This window comes from Dasypus novemcinctus, chromosome 8 (assembly GCF_030445035.2).
Source record: "Dasypus novemcinctus isolate mDasNov1 chromosome 8, mDasNov1.1.hap2, whole genome shotgun sequence".
Taxonomy (NCBI): Eukaryota; Metazoa; Chordata; class Mammalia; order Cingulata; family Dasypodidae; genus Dasypus; species Dasypus novemcinctus.
The window spans coordinates 12,645,270-12,664,044 of NC_080680.1; the positions used below are offsets into that span (position 1 = coordinate 12,645,270).

An 18,775-nucleotide genomic window follows, 5' to 3' on the forward strand; every position below is an offset into this window, starting at 1 on the left:
GCTGAAACTTGATGACAGGAAAAAATACAGACATTCTCTTTGTATTAGCTTTTCTCGGACCTAAAAAAAAGTTCCTTTTTAAAAATTTTCCTAATTTTACTGACTAAAACTGGTTCAAATCTTGCCGAGGGGAGGCTACAGGGAAGTGATTGATGAACATCAGCAGCCTGAAAAGATACTTAGGAGTCTGAGAAAAAGATGTTTTTCCATGTTTATTTTTGTTTGTTCGTTTTTAAATTTATTCCTTCTGTCTCCTTTTTAAAAATGATTCACTGCTGTCCTGTTTCTTGTTTGTTGTGTTTCCCCTTTCTTTTTTCCTCTGCTTGTTTTTCTTTTTTTTAATTCTTTTTAAATTTTGTTTACTGATTTACTCTACCTGTACTATTTTTTTCTCTCCTTCATCTTTATATTTTCTGTTTTCTATTGTTGTTCTTTCATTGCACCTTTTATTTGGTCTACAATTTTTGTTGTTTCTTTCTCTCTTTCATTTTTTCTCTATTTACTTTCTTTTTTACTTTTTTCTTTCTCTCTTTCTCTTTTCTTGTCCTCTCTTCTCACCCTTCAGCCTTTTACTTCATTCTGTATATTTTTCTCTATTTTGTTTCTTCTTTCATTGTTTCTAATCTTATTTGTCTGTGCTTCTTATTTGTGTTAATTTATCAATTTCCTACATCTTGTACTGTTCCTATCCTGCCTTCTTCTATTATTATTACTATTGTTCTTTTCTTTCCCTATCTCTTTCCCTTTCTCTGGTCCTAATTTATTTTCTTTCAAGGAAACATAGACAACAACAAGAAAAGAGAATAAGAGCAATGAAGGGTCAAAGTGAAATCTTACCACACGCACAAAAACAAAAGCAAAATAAAATCATAGAATAGAGAGAGACGCCAATCAAATGAATAAATCCATCAAGATAAACAGATGCATAGATTCCAAAAAAAAATTGCCAACCCATACTAAGAAATAGGAAGACATGGCCCAGTCCAACAAACAAACTAAAACCAGGGAGATGCAGAACATGGAACAACTAATCAGAGATGTCCACAAAAATATCATGAATCAACTTAATGAAGTGAAGGAAGTGATTAAGAATATTGGAAAGATACTGGAAGAGCATACTGAAAAAAATTGTAAACATACATAAAAAGATAATGGATATGATGGTGATGAATGGCACAATCCAAGAAATAAAAAATATACTGGAAGCACATAATAAAAGATTTGAACAGGCAGAGGAAAGGATCAGGGATGTGGAAGACAGTACATCTGAACTCAAACAGATAGTAGAACAGAAAGATAAAAAGATAGAAAATATTCAGCAGAGACTTAAGAATGTCAATGACAACATGATACACACAAACATACACATTATAGGCATCCCAGAGGGAGAAGACAAGGGAAATGGGACATAAGGAGTTTGGAGGAAATAATGGCTGAAAACTTCCCAACCCTACTGGGGGAGATGGGCATGCACGTCCAAGAAGCACAGTGCACCTCAAACAGTATCAGTTCTAACAGGTCTACTCCAACACACATACTTGTTAAATTGTCGAATGCTCAAGACAAAGAGAGAATACTGAAAGCAGCAAGAGAAAAGAGAACCATCATGTAAAAGAGAAGCTCAATAAGATTAAGTGCTGATTTTTCACCTGAAACCATGGAGACAAGAAGGCAATGGTATGACATAGTCAAGGTGCTAAAAGAAAAACATTCCAGGCAAGAATTCCCTATCCAACAAAACTGGTATTCTGAAGTGATGGAGAGTTCAAAATATTCACAAAGACGGAATGCTTTCTCCCTAATTTAAAAACAATTCAAAGATGCCCACTTTCACCAGTCCTACTCAATATTTTACTGGAAGTTTTAGCCAAAGCAATCATGCAAAAATAAGGAAGTAAAAGATACGCTAATTAAAAAGGAAGAAATAAAGATGACCCTATTCACAGGTGGCATAATTTTGTTTATAGAAAAATCCCAAAGAATCCACTAGAAAATTATGACAGCTTGTAAACAAATTCAACAATAAAAGATAAGCATTTAGACACCATTGGGTTTCTATATACCAGCAATGAACAACATAAGTTGGAAATCAAGAAATCGGTTCATTTACAATAGCAAATAAAACCATAAAATACATATGATAAATTTAGCTGAATTGAATGACATGAACCCTGAAAACTATAAAACATTGCTGGAAGATATTAAAGAAGAACTGCATAAGTAGAAAAACTTCCCATGTTCATTGATTGGAAGACTTAATATTGTTAAGTTGTTGACACCACCTAAAACGATGTATGTATCCAGTGCAATCTCTATCAAAATTCGAGAAGCCTTTTTTGCACAAATGGAATAGGTGACCTGAAATGGATAATGAAGCAAATGGATTGTAGTCCAATCTCTCCCAAACACACTTAAGAAGAAATTCCAACTACAATTTTATTAGGAAATAAAATTCTTTAATCTAAAAATATTACTATAGACCAAGACCAAGTTAGGTGTATGCCAGGAATCTAAGATTAAACTAACATTAGAAAATTTAGTTTACCCCTCCTTCCAGCAGGAACAGGAGGTACCTTGGCTAGGGTTGGCTGTGGTACCTTAACGAGGGAATGTGCAGTAGTGGGGAGGACAGCAGCATGTGGGCTGAGGGGGCTTCCTATTGGCTGTTCCCATGGACTTAGATAACCAGGGTAAATGACAGAACTAAAGCATGGGTTCAGATGGCAGTCAAGGTGTGATCACTCCTCCTCCTCCTCCCAAGGTGACTCACAATGAGAACTGTTTGACCACATTAATGAAAATGACTGAGAATATAGCAGGGAGAGGAATATGTGCCCTGATCTACAATGGGATTTCAATATGATGGAGCAGAGGAAAGGAGTTACTCAGATACTGCAGAGTTCTACCTTTAGGGAAGACCTGAATTGTCATATTTTCTTAGTACTTACAGTTACAAATGACAACTGAAGGCGTGCTGAGTTCCTAGCCAGGGGAACCCTGTCACATTTCCCAGTGGAACAGCAAAAATCTCCCAAGTGCAACAACAAAGAATATGAAGAAGGATGGTCCAGTGAGGAGCCTGTGATACTGATGACTATGCTTATGAGCCTGTGTGCCTCAAATTTCAGCTAGGCCTAGAGCTGCAGGGTAACTAAGAGTTACCTCCTGAGAGCCTCCGTTTACTCAAATGTGGCCGCTCTCTAAGCCAAACTCCGTATGTAAATGCATTACCTTCCCCTCAGCAAGGGACATGACTCCTGGGGATGAGCCTCCCTGGCACTGAGGGATTACTACCAATCACTAGTTGGTGATGCAACTAGAAAGGGACCTTGAATAAAAGAGGGAAATGGTAAAGAGCTTATAGGATTAAGAATCTTCAAAAAAGAGTCAGGAGGTCATCACAGGGGTTGTGCTTATGCACGCCCCAGCACGATCCCAACGACCCAGCAGGATCCCAACTCCAGGTACTGGTGCTCCTGAGGGCTATGGGGACACACAGGTTCTATGATCATGGTGGCTGGCTCTAAAGTTCATTGCCTTGTTAGTGGGCCCTACCTGGTAGTTTGTGTTCCTGAGTGTGATGGTGTTGGACTCAAATGAGAGCTTTCCACAGATGCCTCTTCTATCACTTTTACTAAACCTGTGGTTGGTTCTAGGTTTGGTGTATACCCAAGAGAGTTCAATCTCTGAACTGGCCATGTGCCAGCTGGGACCTGAGCCTCAGCAGAGTTGCAGCACCTACTCTCCAGTTTGTTGGACATGCACAGGTCAGCTAACAGGAAGGTGAAGTTGGTCAACCACCACACGAGGGAACGAGTGTGCCTACAACTCCAAGCAGGAGAATTACATCCAACAACCATGTGGGATCTAATCCCCCTCTTGATATAGAGGTGGAGAGGACATCAACAACCAAGAGTCCACAGGATGGAAAAATAAGATATGGATTAGAGTGAACTTCTTGGTATGCTACTATAGAACTATTGTGACTAGTAAGGGAAGAAACTGTAGCAATTATCTGGAGAAAGTGGCCAAGGTAGTTGCTGATGGTATGGAGAGGGAAGTAGAGGTGATATATGGTGGCATTTTATTGCAGGGACAGATGCTTGATATTATATATCCTGCCATAACCCACTGAATGTACAGGGGGAGAATGTAAACTACAATGTAAACTATAATCCATGTGGTGCAGCAATGCTCCAAAATGTATTCACGAAATGTAATGAATGGGCCACAATGATAAAAGAGGTTTTTTATGTGGTAGGAGTGGGGAGGTGGGAAGCAGGGTATGGGGGAACCTCTTATATTATTTAATGTAACATTTTTTTTGTGGTTTATGTACCTCTTAAAAAAACACAATTTATTATTCAAAAAATAAAGTAAAAATTAAAGTAAAAATTAAAAAGATATAGAACAGATGGAGAAAGGCCACAGCCCAACTGGATTTTGAGCATCACAACAGATTGCAGATTGCATCATGGCCAGCCCTTTCTAAGCTTTACCTCATTTCTCCTCTGTCCTGTCATGGCCAAACCTATTCACTACCTTCCTGGTGAAGACAAATCCTACTATGTGGAGGGAGAAAAACTTATGCATTGTAAACCTGCCTGCCTATAAGGATTTGTTTACCTTTTTGGATGGGCACACCTGGAAAAACATATCTCAGAAAGAATGAGGAGCAGCACTTCATTGTAATAATTCCTAAATGCTTATCTTTTTCTGAAGCCACAGCCTCTAACTTGGTGAAACTAATATAATAAGATAATAGGTTGACCGGCAAAGTAGTCATTTGAAAGCTGGCCATAAATACAGAATTGAGTCCCTGTGCTGCAAACTATTCAACTAGTCCTGATGTTAAATGTGTGACATACATCCATACCCCTGCAACAGGAGCTGTGTTCTCCATGACAAGTGTCTTCAATCCATTTCTCAAAGTCCTTGATCCTGCAAGAAGTCACCTATTACAAATTTCAAGGGTTACTTGATGAACCAGAGGAGAGAACTCAACTGCAGAAAGTTCTGGAGCCAAGTTGCAAAGTGCTGGTTCTCAAGAATTATGGTGTGGTAGCTCTTAGAGAAACAGTTGAGGAGGTTTTTCACTATATATTTAATGCACAGATGCCTATGAAATGCAGGTGTGGGCATTATCAGGGGAAGGTGGAGTGGACAATCTACTTTTACTGGATTTTCAGAAGCATAAAGCATTCAGTTACACAGTTACAGGTTTTAGAGGAGGAGGTGTAAATAAAAGTGTCCATAAAAAATGGAATTTTGGCAAAATTAAGTTTGAAGATGGCCTCTGAGTAAGTCAGGCAGGGTGATGCTCTCTTATGAAACAGGGAGGAAAGGGTAATAATTGTCCAATGGAGCTGCTTTGGGGATCTGCACACCAGGAGAGTGACATATGTAACGTTTAGGAGAGAATGGAGACAGTGAGGCAAAGAGTCCAAAGGAAAAGGAAAAGTTACTGGTCCCACAACTGGGAATGCCACCACATACTTCATTCTCAAGGGAAAAGGCCTTGGCAAAACATGCGACTGAGAGCCAGCAGAGGAGGCCAACGTCATATTCATCCCTGAGAAGCGGGAGGGTGTGGTGGAGGGCTGAGGGTGTTTGTCTTCATGAGATTAAATAGCAGAGCCCAGCTTAGAATCACTGACTCAGAAAATCCAGTGTGGTGGAGACTGAAGGATTCTTCTCTGTGAAGTGGTTTCCCAAATAGTGTCATCTGCTGGCAAAGGGACATGAAGTCAAGGGTTGTCTGGTTCCTTCCCAGACCCCATAGGTCTAGTCAGTGCCCTATTGCTGGGTCCCTGGATCTCTTTTGATAACTTCAACAGGACAATCTTAAAGTTTGAGGAACAATTGAACCAAAAATCAAAGAGTGTAAAACAAAACCACCAAGCAACTGAGAGAACTATATTGTAAAATCACCAGCATAATGAGGTGACTATATATGAGCAAAAATTTACAAGGCATACTAAGAAACAGGAAGATACGGCATAGCCAAAGGTACAATCCAAGAATCATGAGACACAGGATTTAGCACAATTAAGCAAGAAGCGGACTTGGTCCAATGGATAGGGCGTCCGTCCACATGGGTGTTCCATGGTTCAAACTCCGTGCTTCCTTGCCCTGTGTGGACCTGGCCCATGCACAGTGCTGATGAGCACAAGGAGTGCCCTGCCATGCAGGGATGTCCCCCACATAGGGGAGCCCCACACACAAGGAATGCACCCCGTAAGGCAAGCCGCCCAATGTGAAAGAAAGTGCAGCTTGCCCAAGAATGGCACCGCACACATGGAGAGTTGACACATGATGAAAGAGCAAAAAGAAACACAGATTCTTGGTGCTGCTGATAAGGATAGAAGTGGTCACAGAAGAACACGCAGCGAATGGACACAGAGCAGACAACTGGGGGAGGGGGGGAGGAGAGAGAAATAAACTTTTTTTAAAAATCTTAAAAAAAAAAAAAACAACTAAGCAATGATGTTCACACAAAGCTCCTAAATCAATTCCAAGAAGGAACATAATAGATAAAGAGATAATGGATATTGAGAAGACAGTGTTAGCCCTCAAAGCCAGGCCTTTGGAGATAACAAGAGATGTAGAGGAAATAAGAACTTTAACCCAAGAGTTGGGTAGAACTTACATTTATTATGTCTGCAGACAGGAGCCAAGGTTGGTCTAAAGCAACACAGACCTAACTCCCATGCTACAGGTTCATTCTTGCTTAAATACCTAAGTTCCTACTTAGCATTTGTTTCACTTATGCATATGGATGAACTTTTATGCATATGGATGAACATACACAGCTAGTTATATAGTTGTATGATTATTATGTTTAGGAAATCATGTTTGCACATATATTTAATGTACGAAAAGGGGTGGATAACTCCACCCCTGGGTGGAAATTTCACTATGTTAATCAGGCAAGTTGAAGTGAGGACAGCCAGGGGCTTCTTCTGCACAGGTCTGGCCAACCAGTGGAAGCTGATTTTCATACTTCATTGCTTCAATAGGATGTTCTTCACCTCAGGAGAAGATTTTGGCATCCAGAGAGGGTTGCCTCTCATTACCTTCTTTTTTTTTTTAAGATTTATTTATTTATTTATTTTTCTCCCCTTCCCTCCCACCCCAGTTGTCTGTTCTCTGTGTCTATTTGCCACATCTTCTTCTTTGTCCACTTCTGTTGTTGTCAGCAGCACGGGAATCTGTGTCTCTTTTTGTTCCATCATCTTGTGTCAGCTCTCCCTGTGTGCGGCGCCATTCTTGGGCAGGCTGCACTTTCTGTCACTCTGGGCAGCTCTCCTTATGGGATGCACTCCTTGCATGTAGGACTCCATGGGGGACACCCCTGTGTGGCAGGGCACTCCTTGCGCGCATCAGCACTGCACATGGGCCAGCTCCACACAGGTCAAGGAGGCCCGGGGTTTGAACTGTGGACCTCCCATGTGGTAGACGGATGCCCTAACCACTGTGCCCAGTCCGCTTTCCTCATTACCTTCTAATTTACATATAATTTTTTCCTTTGTATCCTAGCAACAAGGAGAGAAACAAGTTACTTTTAGGTAATCAGCCATCCTACATCCATCAAATGTGTGAGCAGAAAGAACGAAAGAGATGTAAAAGCTCATTGGAATGAAAGTCACAATGGATGAGGATGAACGTACTTTAGAGAGAGGAGGATGTGGATCAAGTGATGCAGCTCCTGTCTACCATGTGGGAGGTCCCGGGTTCAATTCCTGGAACCTCCTGGTGAAGGCAAACTGACCCACATGGTCAGCTGGACTGAGTGGAGAGCTGGCCCACATGGAGTGCTGGCCTGTACAGGACAGCTGTCCTGTGCAGGAGTGCTGGCCCTCGTGGCAAGCTGGCCTGAATGGAGAGCTGGCATAGCAAGATGATGCAACAAAAAGGGACAGAGAGGAGAGACAATAAGAGATGCTGCAGATGGGGAGCTGAGGTGGTGCAAGAGAAGGAGCATTTCTCTCCTACTCTGGAAGGTACCAGGATCAGTTTCTGGTGCCACCTAAGAAGATAAGCAGATACAGAAAAATAGAATGCAAAGTGAATGGACACAGAGAGCAAACAATAGATGGGGGAGAAGTACGTTAGAGGCATCTAACAGCAGATTTGAATTGGTGGAGGAAAGAATTAATGATTTGGTAGACAGAGCATGTGAACTTGAAAAGAAAGGAGAACAGAAAGAGTAAAGAATAGAAAAATGGAACACGTTCTCAGGGAATTGAGTGACATAAGGGAATGCACAAATATATACATGTTATATGTGTCCCTGAATTACAAAAGAACAGAAAAGAAGGGGGAAAATATTTCAGTAAAATGACGTGAGCCATGTTATAACATTGGGACCATACTAGAATCCTTAGAACCCATGAAGGTATCCCAGAAATATCCCAACTTAATGCTCATTCCTCCCAAATATACAAATGGTGCTTATGAATTGAAGTAAAATATAGTTGTCCAGAGTTAATAAGACATCCTTTCCTGAAGCCCAGTGCTTTATGTCTACTATTAAATAGATGATTGATGTTATTACAGAATAGTATTGATATTCGTGAAATATTATGAAATATTTATTTAGACAAATAAAATATTAACCAATATATCCACCTTTACAAGGGTAACATTTATATTTTGCCTCATTTGCTTCAGTTCAATTTTAAAACAACAGCTTTATTTATTCATATATCCTACTATTCAATGATTTATAGTTTACAAGTGAATGATTTAGCATATTCACAGAAGTGTGCATGCATTAGCACAACCAAATTTAGTACAGTTATGTCACTCCAAAAAGAAATCCCATACCTATTAAAAGTCACCACATTTTATCCCAGTCTCACCACCATCATCGCCCTCAACCAGGCCCAGTCATAGGAAATCATTTATCTGCTTTCTATTTTACTGGTTTCCCTATTCAGACATTCTATGTAAATGGAACCATGCAATATGTGGTCTTTTGTAGAGGAGGATGGTCGGGTATCATGGCCCCATTCTGCCCACACATCTGCACTTCCCCATGGCTACTGGAGAGTGAGAAGGAAGAATTATGCTGGAAACAGAAGTCAGGAGAGTGTAGTACAGAGAAGGACTTAGGAATTTGTCTCCCCCTTGCCCCACCTACCCATGGAATCTTGGAACCCAGGGATCTAATGTTTTGTACAGGGGAGGGACACACAGGGATGTAGTGCCTGGGAGCCTGGGTTAAATCAGTTCTGCCTCCTCTACCCATGTGGCCATAAGCAAGCTTTCCTTCTCTCTGGGATTTGGTTTCCCCATCTCTTCTGTGGGAGCCTATATGACATGGTGGTGAAATCAATAACTATGGAGGCACACAGGCTGAAGCTGGAGGGTCCACTTCATTATTCTCTCTGTGCTTCACATGTAATCTAAAGCTTCTTTAAAAATAAAAAATAAAGTAAAATAATAGATAAATAAGAAGACACTGTAAAAAAAAAGATGAATTGGAAAAAACCCAGAAAAATAACAAATCTTATGGAAATGAAAGACAAAATAAATGAAATTTAAAATACACTGAAGGCATAAAGCAAGAGATTTTAAGTGGATAATATTACCATTAACTAATTTTCTATGATTGATCTTAGGCACAGTACCTTCAGTATCGCACAAACAGGAGGATAGGAAATCCAATTGTGCATTTCTGTGCAAGAATGAGTCTTTTCCAACTAGATTTGGATAGACCATCCCACAACCACTATTCCATCTCATTGCCAAATAATGATTGAACTACTTATGCTGAATTCATACAGAGATTTATGTTCGTGTCTAAAACAGTTTTTTTTCCAAGAAAAGTAATATCAACCTGATTGTTCAAAAAAACAAAACAATGTGAACTGGATAGACGTGGGATGAGTTATATGGCAGGCCCTGGGGTGCCCTGCCTGTGCAGGGTGCTGAGAGCTGGGGAGGTGTTCAGTCGCCCCCGCTGTTTGACTCTGGGGTAGGCCCATGGTTTGAGCACTGGTGCGACCTGGGGATGGGATTTGTGACATCTGGGATTTGCGTCCAGGGGATGTGGAGGATTTTGGTGGGCACTGCGTAGACATATTCTGGACCTGACCTCGACAGTTAAGCATCATATGAGGAAATAATCATGAAAAAGAACTGAGACCAAGGAGAGTGGAAACACCTGATTCTTCAGTTGAATTATCTTGTTCTCACCCTTCAGGCTCTGGTTAACTTTTCAAATTCAGGCATGCATGCTCAACCTCTCAACACCATCTTACCAGCCCTAGTAGTCAGACATTCAGATTCCCTGCATGGAGAAGTACCTTCTCTCACCCTGGTTTGCACCAGCCAATGGTCCATTCTCTAAGTTCTATGTTCTGAATCCTTCTGCATTACCTGTGTGCTTTCAGGCAAGCCATGACTCCCAGCATACATCCCCTGGCACAGCTCAACATACGAAGCTGTATTCAAAGGGCTGGTGTCCCAGCAGCAGAGGCAAAGTGTGACTAAACCTGTCCTTGTACCAAGGTGCCCTGGACCCCATGTGTGCTCTCTGCAAAGAGCTTGGAATAGAAAGAAACACATGTCAGGACTCTTGCCTCTTCTTGACCTCCCTTAGTTTGTACAGCTCTACCCCACAGCTTCTCCTCCATCACTACCTTCTTTCTCCCAAGTGGGCAGCCTCCAAGACCTTCCTGCTCTTTAAGACTTGTTGTGCATTGGAATTTCATACTTGTCCATTCTTTTCTCAGATGATGCCCTCATTCAGTTCATAGCTGGGTCTCAACAAAGAGAAGCCAGGCTAAGGAGCTATGCCCCTTTTAGAAAGTATGGCAAGGACTGGACACCAAGCACCAAAAACCCAGGATATTCCTAAATACCACACCATGTAGCTCCCTCTTGGGGGAACTTCCTCACCCAAGATGTCCTATCCTGCTTTTCCCTTTTATATAGATCAGCACCCACATTAGTTAATCAGTGATAATTTACTGAGGGAATACCAAATCCTGCCTCCAACATTCACCTGTATAGGTCTTTGGGCAAGTCACTAACTTCTGTGCATCCCAAGTCTTCACCAGCAAATGGAGGTAACACAATCCAGCTCAGGATGCTTGGGATAGTAAGTGAGTCCTCTTTGAAGGGAGCATGGTTCACTCCTGTCCTCTTCTGCTCTCAGTCAAAGATGGACATAACCACAGTTAGACCTTGGAGGCTTCAGGAATTGCTACTGAGTCCTCACATATCTGACTGTCTCCTTTGCCTGGCTTCCTTGTATCGGTGGAAAACTTGTTTGGAAGAGTCAGATTCTGAACCTACCACAGCTTTGTTCCATTACTGATCCCTAAAATCTAGCCCTGAACCTGCAGACTGGGAATTCTCTGAAGGTCCATCACTGTGTGAAATTCCTCTCTGGACGCCATCTGCCAACCATGTCTAAGAGCCCAGCAGCAGTGCTGAGCTGCTAGGGGTTCTGTGGCATATTCATTGCATTCACTCACAACTGAGCTTCTGCTTCTTGGACAGATTTCCACCTGTTCTCTGGCAATACATATGAGGTCAATGATTGTGATTTAAAAAGTTGGATATTTGCCTAATTTGGCCAGCTGCTAAAGAAATTGTTGTAGGAGGATGTTGGTTTTTGCTGTCATGATTTCTCCTTGAGGTTTACAATCCACTCCCATGCACTTCTATCCTCCCCTAACCCTGTTGCCATCCACACACCTTTCAGTGGATATTTGTCATTGTATTCTGAGGGTTTATATTGAAATAGAAACAATATTTGCCATGGAAATAACTGGCTGATTCTTATTACGGAAAATTATTTTTTTCATTTTTTCAGTGGTCCTCTATTTTGACATCCCACAGAGCACATTTAGATGCTACAAACTGTGGAATGTGAGTGAGTAATATTTTCTAACTCGGCTTGCAGAGAATTATATGTCCAGCATTGAAAAATATTTTAGTTGTCCAATAGTGAGTGAACAGGAAAAGGTGTTGCAGTATTTCCCTGCTGCCAATAGATATCAATCTCAGAAAATAAATCAGGCCTGAAACTTTTCAAGAAGGGTGTATGAGATATGAGTTTGGAAGATATTAAAAATTTTTGCTCAATTTTATTCAGTTGTATTTTTAATTGTTGAGTGTAGGATTTCTTTATATATTCTGAATATTAAGTCCTTATTGGAGATGTGGTTTCCAAATATTTTTTTCCATTGCATTGGCTGCCTTTTTGCTCTATTGACAAAGTCTTTGGAAGGACAGAAATTTTTAATTTTCAGTGGTACCATTTGTCTACTTTATTTCATTTCTCATGCTTTGCATGTTCCTATAAAAGATCTTGAAGATGCTTTCCTACATTTCCTACTAGGAGTTTAACAGTCCTGGCACTTATACTGAGGTCTTTGATCCATTTTGAGTTAGTTTTTATATAAGGTGTTAAGTAGGGGTCCTCTTTCTTCCTTTTGTTTATGGATATCCAGTCTTGTCTTGTCTAAACAGTCTCATCAATTATCAGTTGGACAGAGATGTGTGGATCTACTTATGAACTCTCAGTATGATTCTATTAGTCAGTATATATATCTTTATGTTAGTCCCATTCTGTTTAGAGCACTCCAGATTTGTAACATCTTTTAAGGTAAGGAAGTATGAGTCCTCCAAAATTGTCCTCTTTTTGTTCAATATGTTTTTGTCTATTCAGGGTCTCTTACCCTTCCAAAATAATTTGATAATTGGCTTTTACAATTCTGCAAAGTAGGATGTTGGATTTTTTGCATTGAACCTGTAAGTCAATTTGGGTAGTCATGACATTTTTTCCTCCAACCCATGAAGATAGAATATCCCTCCATTTATTTAGGTCTTCTTTGATTTTTAAGAAATGTTTTATAGCTTATATATAAAGATTCTTTCCATCTATACTAGTCAGCATTCTCTATGGAAACAGAATTGACAGGAGATATTTTTAAATATTATGAGATTTTTAAAAATTGTCTCCTGGGACTATTGGGATGCCAAGTCGAAATTCCATACAGAGGCTGGGAGCTGGGAATTCCAATGAAGGTTTTTGATGAATTCCCCCGGAAATGCTGACTGACTGAAGTAGGGATGAAAATTCTCTCTTCAGATTGATGGAATCATCATTTCTCCTTTAAGAACCTTCAACCTATTGGATGAATCATCTCTCATTGCTGAAGGCAAACTCCTCAGTTGATTGTAGATGTAATCAGCCATAGATGCAATCAAATTACTAATGATGTATCAAGGGTTCTTAACCTTTTTTGGTTCACATACCCTTTGTCAGTCAGGTGAAAACCACGGACCCCTTCTCAAAATGACCTGAGATAATTTTATGACACTCAACATCAGCATGTCTTTAAATTAAATTTTAGGGTTATTCAAAATTAATTCAAGCTCATGAACCTCCTTAAATATTTCCAAAATCTTTCAGGGGTCTGTGGACCACCCGTTAAGAAACCATTATTTAAGTCCAGAAAATGTCCTCAATGTAACAATTAGGAGTGAGCTTGTCTTGACCAAGCAACCAGGCACGGTTACTTGGCCAAGTTAATACAAGAGCCAAACCATCACAACAAGCTTTGTTAAAGTTATTTCTACATACTTGATTCTTTTAGTTGCTATTGTAAATGGAAATTTTTTCTTGATTTCTCCTTAGATTGCCCATTTCTAGTGTAGAGAAACACAACAGATTTTTGTATGTTGATCTTGTACCCCACCATTTTGCTGAGTTCAATTATCTCTAGTATCTTCATTATTGATTGTTGGGGATTTCAATATATAGGATCATGTCATCAGCAAACAGAGTTTTATTTCTTGCTTTCTGTCCTGATGTTGTGGTGGTTAGCCTAACGTGCCAACTCGGCCAAGCAATTGTGCCTAGTTTCTCGATCAAGCAAGTACTGGGCTAATTGTAATACAAGGACATTTATGGACTTTAGTCACCAGTGACAGTATTGAATAAATAGCTGATTATATCTACATCAGTCAGGGAAATTGCCATCAACAATGTGAAGTGAGGGTTAAGATGATGTAAATACCTTCCTGAGATGGCTTGTGACACCAAGTTCAGTTCAGCTTTGACTTCATTAGTTAACACCCTTAAGGGTGTTAGACAGATGTAGTTGCTATGTAGGAATACCTAATGGGTCTTATCCAGTTTATGCCTCCCAAAATATGCTGCACATAATTTAAAGTAAGTTCAGATGGAATGGTCAACTTAAAGGCTGACAGCTGCACATTTCTGTTGGCTAAAATATAACCTAAATACTGCGTCCGTTCAACTCTCTGAATTTTTTCTTGAGCGACAAGTAACCCATTAATTTGGATGATGTGAAGGACTTCATGTAAAAGAACCTGTAAGCTTTTTTCTGTATTGGCTGCAAGTAAAATAACATCCATATAATGATAGATAATAACTCTTGAATATTTTTCACAAATAGGCTGTAAAATTTGATGAAGTAGATATTGACAAATGGTAGGTCTATTAACCACACCTTGAGGAAGCGGAGTCCATTGATATCTCTGCATGGGAGAAGCATTGTTAATAGCTGGCAAGGAAAAAGCAAACCCAGGGTGGTCTTGCACAGCTAAGGGAGTAGGAAAGAAACAATCTTTCAAGTCAATAATAATTAGAGGCCAATTTGGGGGGAGCAAAGCAGGATTAGGGAGACCTGGTTGTAAGCCTCCCATGGGTCGAATCATTTTGTTAATTTGTCTAAGATCATGAATAAGTCTCCATTTTCTGGATTTTTTTGGAATAACAAAGATAGTGTTCCAGGGGACTGTGGGACACTTCTATATAAGCAAGGGCTAATTGTTCTTTCGCCAGTTGATAAGCATGATAAAGTTTCTCCTCTAATAAAGGCCACTGATCAACCCATACAGGCTTGTAGAGATCCTTGTAAAGGACAGACGAGTTAATCAATCAGTGACCATCATCAAAAATGTGGAATGGTGATTTGGGCATTCCATTGGGATAGTAAGTCTTTTCCCCACAAATTAATAGGGATGGGGACAACATAAGGTTGAGAATGTCCTTGCGTCCCTCTGGCCCAGTTACTTGTAACAGCATAGAACTGCACTGTGTAGTTGTTGAGCCTCCTATTCCTTGCAAAGGAAAGGAGCAAGATTCTTTAGGCCAGGCCGATGGCCAAAATGACTCTGAAATAACCGATACATCAGCTCCCATGTCAACTAGCTTAGGAAACTCTATTTCATTTATGGATGTTGTTAGCATAGGTTTATTCTGCTGTGGGGCTGGACTATAGAATTGTTGAACAGTGGGACTGCCAAAGCCCGCAGCTCGAGCTTTAGATTCTGATTCGATAGGAGGCATAGGAAGCAGCAAAAGTTATGTGATACACTGCCCCATTGGAACAATTTGAAACATATTGGACCTAAGCATAATTTTTATTTCTCCTGTATAATCATTCTCAGTAGCACCAGGGTGAACACTGAGCCCATTAATAGTAGTACTGGATCGTCCTACAAGAAGACAAAGGTGATTTTGGGTAGAGGGCCCCAAACACCGGTTGGAACCAATTCAATCTTATTCATTTTTTTTTTTTAATTATTTCTTGGGTGGAGCAAATGACAAGTCCAGCACTTCCTCGGGTGATTGTTTTAAGGTCAGAGATTGAGGACTGGGTGTTTTCCAAAATGCCTGAGGTTTTTGTTCTGGCATGTTTTGGGAGCACTGGGAGCCCAGCTCCTCTGGGCATTTCCTCATAGGTGTCACCCTTGACTGTCAGACCAGGATTTGCATTGATTAACCCTATGTTTTCCTTTTTTACATTTAGGACAGACTTGAGTGGGCAAGCATTCAGAAGGAGAAGAATTTTTAACAGTACAATTCCTCCAAACATGTCCTCTTTTCCCACATTTAAAACAAGTGGCATTGATATTAATAAGAGCAGCAAGAACTTTTGCTTTATGGATCTCAGTACCCACATTTTGAAAAGCATTTAGATAATCGCCTATGGCAACTGTGGTGGGTTTGATAGATAAGAGAACCTGCTGACAATCAGCGTTAGCATTTTCATAAGCCAATTTCATAAGCAATCTATCAGCGGCCTGAATATTGTCTATTTGCCTATCATTAGCCTCTTTATGCCAATCTATGAAATCCATATAAGGTTCATGGGCACCCTGTCTGATGGAGGCAAAAGATTTCTGAGGACATTTACCTTCTGGTACAGCCTTCCATGCCTTTTGAGCAATTTCAAAACATTGAGTAAACAACCTCTGATCTGCTTGCGCCTGAGCTGGAGGATTGGCAAATTGGCCTTTACCAAGAAAAGTTTCAAGAGTAACAGGAATCTGGTGATTAAGATTTGGAATATACTGCTGTTCAGCTCCTTCATGATAGTCAGTTAGCCAAATGCTGTTTTGAGCGAGCATAGAGTGCGGACTAACCGATTTCCAGTCTCCTGGTATCATAGCATGAGCATTTGCCAAGGCCCTGAGGATTCCCTTCGTATCGGGGGAGTGCATTCCATTGTCCTTTATATTCCTTTTTAATTCTTTAAAAACATTACTATAAGGAAGGGGCTCATAAACAGTCTGTTGTTGAGGATTTACCACCACCGGATACAAACTGGCCTATCTATCTCCCTCCTTTAAGACTTCTTTTAAACATTTTTTGCATTTGGGGAACAAAGTTACGATCACCTTCAGAGATATCTCTCTCAAGTACAGAGGCTTTGGGAAGTACTTCTTTGAAAGCCTCAGGGACTGAAAGCTCCAGGAAAGGTTCACATGGGTCAGGATCTGAATCCAATTGTACTGGCTCAAGGGCAGATTTAATGAAACCACAGAGGGCTAAGTGCTCACCAGTAACCTGTCCTCCTGCTTCATGATGATAATTCAATTTCTCACCCACCTTATTCCAGTCTCACAAATCTAGGCTCTCCTCATTGGGAAACCAAGGACAGTAATCAAAAAGACATTGAAAAAAGATACAAGTTGCCCCTGTGCTACCTTAGTTCTGGCAGCTTTGAGCACCTACTGCAAAACCTTAAGAAATGTTGACTGTTCCTTAGGGAACTGTGCTCCCATAGTTATAACAAGTCATGGACATGAATTATCCTGCTTCCCTTACCAGGAATGTATGACTGCAGTCAGTATTCCTCCTTGTCCTTAACATTGTGCAGGGTCCCTATTCGGGCACCGTTTGTTGGGGTTCAGAAGTGGAAGTCTTGTCCAGCAAGACTCAGATGCCTGAAGAAAGCGCATGCATACACTCAAGTTCTATGCTTAAGGAAGCTCCCTTTATTAGTTTTATCCAGTTTTATCCAGTATATATATATATATGTATATCAGGCTCTTAGCTATGATATAGAATTAACAATAGATTCCAGCTATGATGAGGAATTAAGTCATCATGACTTAGGAATTCATTTTCCTAGTTAATCATAAGCATTTCTAACTTAGTACAGCTCGCGATTAAATGTCTCATTGTGTGTTTACAGCAGGCTATGTTCCAAACGTTACAGCTGCTTTCATCCCCGCCTGTACTCAACAAATTTTCCTAGGTACTGTATGACTTACAAGGCTCCTCAGCCATACATGATGGCAACGTCATTTTCAACCATCTGCATTCAAAGTTTTCCTTGAACTTCCATCAGGGTCTCCTAGAGGCAACCTGGTTTGCCACAGGTTTTATAAGTCTTCATGCCTTGAGAATGGGTGCTGGGAACCCTTTCCTCCTGCCAGGGGTGTTTAGTAACTCACAGTTGTCATTTCGGGTTCTTCGGCTCTCTGTCCCTTGCCCTCCTGGGGCTTGGGCAGCACTGTCCAGGTTTGTCAACCCCCAACACAGGTCCTTCAAACAGCTCTTTGCCCTTTCTCCATTGCTTTTGTGAGAGTTGAGCCCTGCCTGTGTACTCTGATGCCATCTACCCAAAAGTCTCTGAGCTTTACTTTTTGATGCATCCCATAGGATTTGATATGTTGTGGTTTTTTTTAGATCAGATTAAGATATTTAGCAATTTCCTTGTAATGTCTTCATTGACCCATGGATTATTCCAGTGGTAATTATTTAACATTCAAATATCAGGAGGTTTTCCAGACTCCTTTCTGTTGTTGACTCTAATTTCATTCCATTGCAATGGGAGAACATACTTTGCATAATTTCAAATTTACAGAGACTTTAGGTTTTTGTTCTGGTTTTGTTGTTGTTATTTTAATTTGAACAGCAGAAATTGTAACTGGAGAACATTTCTTGTGTACTCAAAAAGAATGTGTATACTGCAGCCAATGGATGGAATGCTTTCTTCATGTCAGTTAGGTAGAGTTGGTTGATAATATTATGCAAATCTTCTATACCTTGCTGGTTTTATGTCTAGTAGTTCTATCAATTATTGGAAGTGGGTATGGAAACTATCATAGACTATGATTGTTCAATTATCTCTCTTTTCAACACTCTTGGATTATTTCTTCAGGCATTTGAAGTCTGAACTGTTAGGCATGAACATATTTTACAATTATCATGTCTTTAAGATGTAATAACATTTTAATCATTATGAAATATTCCTTATTGTCTTTATAAAATTTATTGCCTTAGAGCATACTGTCTTAGTTTGCTAAATCTGCCAATGCAAATTTACCAGGAATGGATTAGTTTTTACAAACTTTCTGGATGCTGCTCACTTTGGAAAAAGAAGGTAGAGGTGAAGGAGAAATTGTGGGCATAACTGTGGGTAATATGTGAAGATGACGAGAGGAGAGGGTCTTGATATGTGTCTGTTTCTATCTCAAGTTCTTCGCTGGC

General features: G+C 40.2%; 1 pseudogene; it reads left to right on the forward strand.

The window, feature by feature from the left end:
* The first annotated feature begins 2,710 nt into the window (after positions 1-2,710).
* On the forward strand, positions 2,711-5,300 carry LOC131279566 (gamma-adducin pseudogene; annotated as a pseudogene).
* Positions 5,301-18,775: the final 13,475 nt, after the last annotated feature.